Consider the following 9,916-nt stretch of genomic DNA (forward strand, 5'->3'; position numbering starts at 1 on the left):
TCATTAAATTAGTGTTCATAAATCTTTTAGGAAGTTCCTTTCTTGTCAGTTTAGATTGCTATAAAAGGAATAAAAAGGGACGCTTTCTACCGGAAAAACAAACAAACAAACAAAACAAAATGGAAACAGACTCACAGACATAGAAAACAAATTTATGGTTACCAAAGGGGTGGGGCGTGGGGAGGGATAAATTAGGAGTTTGGGATTAACAGATACACACGACTATATATAAAATAGATTAAAAAACAAGGACCTACTGTATAACACAGGGAACTATATATTCAATATCTTGTAACAACCTATAATGGAAAAGAATCTAAAAAGGAATATATATATATATATATATATATATATATATGTGTGTATATGTGTATATATATATATTCCTTTTTAGATTCTGTATATACTTCAGTAAACTAACTAAATTAAAAATAAATAAATAAAAAGCTGAAAGAGCTCAGCAGCAGCAGGCATATACTATAAGAAATAGCAACAGAAATCCATTAAAAATGATACCAGATGGAAATCTGGATCTATGGAAAGGACTGGAGAGTACCAGGAATGGTAACTACATGAGTAAGTGTATATGATCTTTCTTATTACAAGTCCCTTTCAAAGATCATTTTTAAAAACATAATTGCCTGTTTAAAGCAAAAATAATAGCAATGTATTGGGGACTTTATAACATAGGTCGAAGTAAAATGTATGACATCAATACACTGTAAAGTTTCTTAGCCATTATCACAATTAAGAGCTTATTATGCCAAAAGTGAAATATGACAGTTCACTTTTTGAAGTATATCCTTCCGTGCAGCTGAAATGCAACCTCCTCCAAAAAGGCCATCTAGGTTGATGGGCTTTCTTTGGCCTGTCTTCCCACAGCACTCCATGCCCCTTTTAGGAGTGCTCATTCTCTAAAGTTAGTGTCTGTGATCCAGCATCATTACTCTCCTCCTCATGTTCAATCCCTACCAAATTGTTTGTAGAAAAGCTTGAGCCTCCTAGATCTCTCTGAGTTCCAAAGAACAAATTTAATCAGAGAAGTGAGGAAATGCAAAAGCAAAGGAAAACAGTCAAGCAAGACAAATAATAATAGTTTAGCCATAAAACAAAGTCAAGGACCTTTAGTTCCTCCTCAAGGGCTATAGGTAATATCCTGAGCCGTATCCTTGAATTGTTTTGCAGATACTAAAACCCCTGGCAGAGCAAGAGGGAGGGGATATATTATAAGTATAGCTGATTTACTTTGTTATACAGCAGAAACTAACACAACATTGTAAAGCAATTATACTCCAAAAAAGATGTTAATAAAAACCAAATAAAATAAAACCCCCAGCAGGTGGAACAAGTTAACTATGCTGACCACAGGCATGCGGACCTCAGAACCAGGTTGATGTTAACTCCAGAAATAGCACGCTGTTACCTCACCACCAACCAATGAGAAGAATGTCCACAAGCTGATCATGCACCCTGCAACCCTCACCCCTAATGTTGCCTTTAAAAACCCTCTCTGAAAGCTATCGGAGAGTTCAGGTCTTCTGAGCATGAGCTGCCTGTTCTTGCTTGGGACCCTGCAATAAATGCTGTACTTTCCTTCACCACAACCCGGTGTAAGTAGACTGGCTTTGCTGCACGTCGGGTAGGCAGACTCAAGTTTGACTCTTCACCTGTGAGGGAAGAAGTTGAACCCCCAGCTCTGGCATGCTTTCTGTAAGCCATTTCCACTCCCTGCCACCCTATCCCACCACTACCACTGCACACGCACACACAGAAAAGGCTTTAGGAATGCAAAAAGGAGTGGGATATCTATCACTCAGCAGAATGTAGTAAGAGGGAAGTTTCCAACCTCTCTCTCTCCATCTGCCTGGGACAGTTTTCAGATAGGAGAACGGACCAGATTCAGGACAGGAACAAATCAGGTGTATTCCAGTGGTGTGGAGAGAATCCTGAACTGACCTGTCTTCTGATGTTTCTGGATGGTGGCATGGAAGGTACAGTGAGCCATGATGGGCAGGGCAGCACCTCCTTCTTAGAACATACTCCCAAGCCTGTGCATGGACATGGGCTTATAGTCCTCCTGTGCACAGCCCATCCGCCCCCATAGTGGAGCCCGGGACCACACGCTGGCACTGGAAGGGCCCCACGAGACTCAGACCAACTCTGTCCTTTGGCAAGGCCAACCTGATACCAGAGCACTGAGGGGCTTGCCCAAGCAAGGGTGGAGGTGAGATCAGCGGGAGCGCTGCCCTGTAACCACACTTTGCTGGACAAACACAGAGTACCTTGGCTTCAAATGCCAAGGGAAAGTTTCTAATGCAAAAGGCTTAAAACAGGGGAAAGTAATTTCCATTAGAAGTCTGAATAGGAGAGTGGTCACTGTTGCAGGAGGTGGTCTTGGGAGGGAGCACAGGTGGGCTGTGGGATGCCGGAAACGTTCAGGTTCTTGACCTGATGGATACAAGGGTGTGGCAGTTTCCATTAAGCCGGACAGGTGACACGTGTACGTTATATTTCAATAAGAAAGTATTTTTAACAAATGAATGAAAAGAGAGAGGAAAGGAAGCATGGGGCCCGGACACTGTGCTGGGCAGCCCCCAGTAGGTGGAGAGGGCAGTGTGTCCGGCACCCCAGCTGTGCCCCTGGGAGGGTCTGAGGGCCGGTCGCCTGCGCGTGTTGTCAGAGCTAACAGCCGGGCCTCCGGGCGCACTGTCTCCTCTGTGTACACAGGGTGTTAGGCCAGGCTCCACCGAGCTGCACTTCATGGTGACAAAGACAACAATGCCACCATCTCGTAACTGTCAACAGCATCGCTGTGCTCAGGGCTTTGTTCCAATATTTGCGGAGCCAGAAGGGCCGGGTCGCCTTTACGATATTGACTTAGATTCATCACTTACCAGAGAAAGCAGAGTGCCCAGGCCGGCTGGCTCGGTGCTGAGGCCTTTGGGACGTGCGTGACCTCAGGCAGAACATGCGGGGCCTTAGAAAACCGACCCGCTTGCCTGTCGTCACTCTTACCTTCCCTGTGGACCTGGGGGTCAGGAGTCACAAATTTCCAGACCGCCGATCAAGATTCTCTTAAGTCCTGTATAACCCAACCTGCCAGATTTGCAGAGGGAGCTGGGGAAACTGAAGCAGAAAGTTTACATCTTGAACTGAAGATTTCGGGAAATGGCATTAGAAAGCTTTTCATGAGGAAGTTTTCTTATTTTATAGGAAAAGGAATTTTTTTTTTTTCTTAACTGGATTAAACTCTATAAATGCCAAACATCTTAGCCTCTAGCTTGGGGTTTTATTGCTCCCAATCATTTCTCAGTGAGACACTTCACCACTGACAAATACGAGAGACCACTTTCCAGAAACTCGTGTTGCCAGGGGAAGCTCCCCGCTCCCCTTTGTGAGCCCCGGGCCTCAGCGTCCAGCCCTGACCTGTGACCTCCGGGGCTCCCGGCCTTGCTGTCAGCAGGAGAAAGCGAGGGGCCAGCCTGCGTCAGCTGGACAAACAAGGGCCTGGCAACACGGTCTTAGACTCTGCTCTCCGCGAGGAGCTGACCCCTCGCAGCAGGTGCCCTGTCCCCAGGGCGGCCTTGCTGTCCGGTCAGGTGGCAGGAAGCTCAGGCATCTCTGCTGCCTGAGAGGGTTTCTCTTCTTCCCGTTTTATGAGAAGAGCTCTGCCGAGACTCTGTGCCCTGCCGTCTCTCTGTCTCCAGGGCCCACACATTCAGCGAGCCCTCCGGCAGCCATTCATTTAGCCAGTTTCCTGGGCCACAGCGTCCTCTGGGGACCCCACTTTGGTGGGCAGCAGCGGAACAAGACGCCCTGCTGTTTCCCTTCCCTTTTAATTACACGGGGACAAGCTTCCTTGGGCTGACTTTGGGAGGCAAGCCCCGGGCCAGCCTGGCTGCCCTCCACGAAACAATGCACACATGTTCCAGAGAATTCCCTTCTCGCCTAATCCGGGCTAGGAAGAAAAGGGCTTTTCTTCTTGTTGTCAAAGGGGGTCTTGGATGCTAAGATTCCATTTTGTGTCTCAAGTCATGTCACGGGACTTCTGCCTCGGCCTTGCTGCCTGCTCTTTAGAAATGAAAGACACAGTCCGTGCTTCACCTCAGGACAAGACCCCCTCCCCTTCCCCGAAAATACAGGGGCTGGGGGCCAAGAGAAGCGGGAAAATCTTCCAGCTCCCACTGTTCCTTTCTTACCCAGGCAACCTCAGCTTTTTGGACTATTTGCCCAAAGGATGAGTGGGGAGGGCTGGGCCTCACCTGCTGATCTCAAGGGTCATGAATATTCTTATAATCCCCTGGAGAGAAGGGCCCTTTCATTAGAGAAGCAGATTCCTCTGCCTCTGCTCCACAGCCTCTGGGGCCCAGCTGGCTTCTCCAGATTTTCCTAAGGCCTGGCTATGCTGCTTTCCATCGCGAATCCACACCCCTATTTTATAGATGAAATAAAGGAAATAACAGCAAGGAAGTTACAGACACGCAACCTGTGCTTAGCAAGGAGCTGGGTTCAGTACCCAGAGGAGAACAAACTTCCTGCATCACTGGTAGTTGCAGGCACTTATGTGTTTACACTTTACCTTGTTTGGCAAAAGGATTGGAGGTAGCTTTTGGAAATACCCATGAAAATTCAGACGAAGAAATCAAAGATAAGTGCAGCGGGAGTGGCAGAATGAAATCAAGGCAGGGTAAGGTAGGTTTAGACATGTAAATGTAAGTTTCCATTTGCGAGCCAGGCTAAGCTGAGAATTTAGCTTCAGGCTCCCTAGAAGCCAAAGGAAAGGGAGAAAAATGGTTGATAGAAGGTCAGAGCATACCAGTCTCTCAAGGGAAGCACAGTTCTCCTTGAAACTGAGGCCTGAGACTCCCGACCCAAGGCCCCCATGAATGGTGACATGGTGGTGAGTCCTCAAATAAACAAAAACACTAGGTACTTCATTAAAAATATCATCTGTGATGTAACAGTTTCCTTAAGTTGTGCTTTACAATGGTTGAACTTGCAACTCACACAGCAATAACTGACATTCGCTAGACTCCCATCTAACCCTTGTATTTAAAATATATCCTGAATTCAGGCTAAGAAACTAAGAAATAATTCTCATGGGGATTGCATTGCTGCAGATATTTTAAACAAAGGCTCTGATCCTATCGCTAAGCCTCATAGTACAAAGCAATGATTTTCAAAGTTTTAATCTCTTAAAAAGTATCGTATACCCCAAAGTTTTTGTTGACATGGGTTTATGTCGATTGATATTTACTATTGGATATAATAGTTGATACTGATATATTCAAAACTGAAACTGAGAAATATTTAAAATATTTACTCATTAATAAATTTTTTTAAATGAAATGATTCCATGTTAATATAAAATACATTTCTTATGAAAAACAAAAGAATGTAGCAACATGAGTAGCTATTATTGTTTTTTATTTTTATATTTTTTTTGCGGTACGCGGGCCTCTCACTGTTGTGGCCTCTCCCGTCGCGGAGCACAGGCTCCAGACGCGCAGGCCCAGCGGCCATGGCTCACGGGCCCAGCCGCTCCGCGGCATGTGGGATCTTCCCGGACCGGGCACGAACCCGTGTCCCCTGCATCGGCAGGCGAACTCTCAACCACTGTGCCACCAGGGAAGCCCTATTATTTTTAATTAATTTATTTTTAATTTATTTACTTTTGGCTGTGTTGGTTCTTCATTGTTGCATATGGGCTTATTGCGGTGGCTTCTCTTGTTGCAGAGCATGGGCTCTAGGCGCGCAGGTTTCAGTAGTTTTGGCACGAGGGCTCAGTAGTTGTGGCTCACGGGCTCTAGAGCACAGGCTCAGCAGCTGTGGCACACGGGCTTAGTTGCTCCGTGGCATGTGGGATCCTCCCGGACCAGGGATCGAACCCGTGTCTGCTGCACTGGCAGGTGGACTCTCAACCACTGTGCCACCAGGGAAGCCCACGAGTAGCTTAAAAAATTTTTTTTTTTGCAATTCTCTTTAGTGTCTGGCTTGATAGAAGATAGATGGATTCTTCTATCTGCTTCTGCATTCAATCTGTTGCAATATGTTGTTTTGGTTAAGGAGGTGAAGAAAACCTGGTCTCACGCAGTAATGGGATGAGAAAAAAACAAGAAGAATGGAATAGCCTTTCCAGGTAATTGTGCAGCTCCTTTGATGCTACACAAACACTTGACACGTCAGTAAACTTATCCTCTATGACGTAAAATCCCTTGGTCTACCTCCTGCTTGGAGAGGACCTTTCCTCATGCCTGATCTGGACCCATTATGCACTAGCCGTTCAGAAAATATTGGTTTCCTTGTTTATGCAGATCTTCCAAATGACACATCTCTTTTTACAATATGAAAAAATCACATTCATGAATACCATCTTCTATCTCATCAGAAAAATACTGAGAAGTTGTCAAGCTCATTTTGTTTTTCCAAATTCTCATTTTTGCTTAAACGTGTAAGTTTTACCATTGGCAGCCAATACAACAGAAGTGTTTTCCTTAAAGTGGCAGGTTCACTCTTAGTTTTGAGAAAATGTCTGCTTTATGAGTCAGTTTGAATTACCATAGTTGATTAGTCATTCTTTTAAGCAAAATGGTGTTCCTTGAAAAAAATGACAGTTTAGGTCATACATCAAATAATTGCACGAGTACTTTTTATCAAGATGACTGTGATATTTTGGGTTACAAAGGGTTTTATGTGACACTCCTACTTTGTCAGACTATTAAAAAAGCATGTACTTAAGGGTTGAGGTTTAATAAAACTAAAAATCGATAAAATACATTAATATCATAGCAATACAAATTAATAAAATAAATGAATAATTTTTACTATTTCATCAAGCCATTCTTTAAGTAAAACTAGTTTGTTTCTTTTAAACTGTGAGTGCATGGTGGTAAAGATGACACAACGCTCATTAGCACAGGTTGTGCCATTGTCTTGATTCATGCTAGGCAGTGTTACCCATGGCTGTTTTTGCAGAACCAGTTAATGTCAACATAGTGAAAAGGGGAAATAAAGTATCAGTGTTATTATAAAATCATTTTGACCTTGTTGAGTACTGACAGGGTCTTGAGTACCCCCAGGGTCCCACCCTTACCAACTAACTGCTGGTGTAGAGGAAGACTTGGCATCTAAGATAGCAGGTACTCTAGGAGACACTCCGGATGCCAAAAAGGAAAAGGCAAGGATTTCTTTCTGAAAATGTTCTATATTTTGAGTACAGCTCTGAGAGCTAAAGGAATTAGAAATGCATCCTGTGATTATAATGTGATAAATATTTCAGAAGTTTAGTGCTAGAATCAAGTTATTTGATTAAGGTTAGATAAATGCTTAATATAAGCCAATAACTGAATTCTACTCATTTCATCACAATATCTTATCTACCATACTGATATATTTTAAACATTAAATGAGATAATAGCTCTGAAAGCTGTATGCCAATTCAGGACAGTTTTATTTAGAAAAGGCAATTTTATATAAAAATAGAATCACTTATGGTTACCAAGGTGGGGGCAGGAGGGATAAATGGGGAGACTGGGATGGACTTATACACACTACTATATATAAAATAGATAACTAATAAGGACCTACTGTATAGCACAGGGAACTCAATACTCTGTAATGATCTATATGGGAAAAGAATCTAAAAAAGAGTGGATATATGTATATGTATAACTGATTCACTTTGCTGTACAGCAGAAACTAACACAACATTGTAAATCAACTGTACTCCAATAAAAATTAATTATAAAAAAATAGAATCAAAGTTTTTACAAATGTCAGCATTAGAAGGACCTTTAGTGAACAGCCAATCAAACCCTTTTATTTTACCAACAAGGAAATTAAGACTAAAGTTGCAAAGGACCTTCCAAATTAGAGCAAATCCTGGGCCAGTTTTTTGCCAGTTGAAGTGAAAAGTTAATTATTCATCCCAGATAGCAAATGAAAAAAGACACTCACATGCTCACACATAAACCTGAGTAAACATATAGCAGTGAGCATTACCTTATACGTAACTCAACGTCTATATACTGTATGTTTTACAGACGTGAACAGTTCACTCATTTGAACAGTTTTTCAATATTTGTTATGTGCCAGATGCTGTGCTAAATGTTAGAGATAAGAAGATCTACGATACCCAGTGTCTGCCCTTAAAGACCTTTCACTCTTGTTAAGAAATGTATGTAAAGCGGCAGTCCCAGGACATGATGCTGTTAGGACAGGCAGATGTGTGGGGCGCTAATGGAAAAGCAGCCAGTTCAGGTGGGAGTTGGGAAGGAAGGGAGGGTTCACAAAAGTTACCCAGAGGAGGTGGTGCTGGATCAGGGTCCCCATGGATGGACGAAGGTTATATCAGAGCAAGGACAGTCCATCCTGAGCAGTGTGTGTGCAGAAAGGTCTGTGGCTCTTGATATAGATGTGGGCTGAGGGGATGGTTGGAATTGCTATCAGAGAAATGGGCTATGTGCTAAAGAATTATTATTATTATTATTATTATTTTGGCGGTACGCGGGCCTCTCACTGTTGTGGCCTCTCCCGTTGCGGAGCACAGGTCCCGGACGCGCAGGCTCAGTGGCCATGGCTCACTGGCCTAGCTGCTCCGTGGCATGTGGGATCTTCCCAGACTGGGGCACGAACCCATGTCCCCTGCATCGTCAGGTGGACTCTCAACCACTGTGCCACCAAGGAAGCCCTGTGCTAAAGATTTTGAACTTTATTTGCAAGTTATCTGGAGACAGTTTTAATCAAAAATGGTCACATTTGCATTTTAGAGTCTTCTTTCTGGCAAGAGTGTAAAGGATGCTTAAGATAGAAATGAAAATGAAGGCATGTGGCAGGAAGAGAGGTGAGCTATGGGGCCATCTGAGGTGTGCAGAGACAGGAGGATGAGCACAAAAGATACTAAGATCAAAACTGTAGACATTGGTGATCGGGTTTGTTGCTTGTATCAGGGACAGGGAGACTCCTAGGTGTCTTTCTTGGCAGCTATTACAGTGCCTGTCACCAAAATAGTGAGATCTGGAGAAGGGAGAGGTTTAAAATGGAGAAAGGGGTGGCTGCACTTTGGACAGGTTGAGTGTAAGACACCTAGGGCACATGCAAGTAGGGAGCTGGAGCTGGGGTTTGGAGTGTGGAGATAGGAACAGGATGGAGCTGGAGAGTTGAGAGTCACAAGCAAATGTGGCTGGGCGTCAACCAGCCAGGAGGAAGAGGAGACAGAAAAGGAGAGTGCTGAGGGAGCGCTCCAGGAAAGGCCCGCCCTCGGGAAGCTCTGTGGACAGTCCTGACAATCAGCAACCATTCTGTGATAAGAACGAAGACCAGGAGAAAGTGGGGTCACAAAATTACAGAAGTCAAAGAAGTAAGGGTTGAGAGAGAGAGAGAACAGATGTCACAAAGTATTAAATGGCCTTAATGGATCAAGCAAAGTAAGTATAGCAGTATTTGGGGGCATTAGTAGCACGGAAGTCACTGGGGGCCTCCGAGAGGGGTGGCTGGCCGAGGGGCAGTGGTGGGAGCAGCAAGGACGTGGGGAGGGAGGCCCAGCTGACAAAGGAAATGCCAGCTTGCAGCTTGGAGTGAGCTGTAGATTGAGTACGGGTTGATCTCTCTTCCAAGGCGCTTGGCTGAGAATGAAAGAGAGGGCATAGTTTACAGATATACAGGGTTTACCGAAGATACCAATTTACTTCTAGAGCCTGGGATTCAAGGACATTTTAAAAGTTCATTTGCTTTATTTCCAGATAACTCTCCCCAGAAGTACCCAGAAGACAGTAAAGTGGCAGTATAAAATGAAGACGAAGGAAAACCCATTCAAACTGAAAAATGTAAAAATAGCTAACGTAAGCAACCATACTGAATAAGATGTCAACAATCCAACTTTCCTTATACCCACATGGTAAAGCATGGCCTGGTGGCA

The sequence above is a fragment of the Hyperoodon ampullatus genome (genome assembly GCF_949752795.1).
Source record: "Hyperoodon ampullatus genome assembly, chromosome: 5".
NCBI classification, from domain to species: domain Eukaryota; kingdom Metazoa; phylum Chordata; class Mammalia; order Artiodactyla; family Ziphiidae; genus Hyperoodon; species Hyperoodon ampullatus.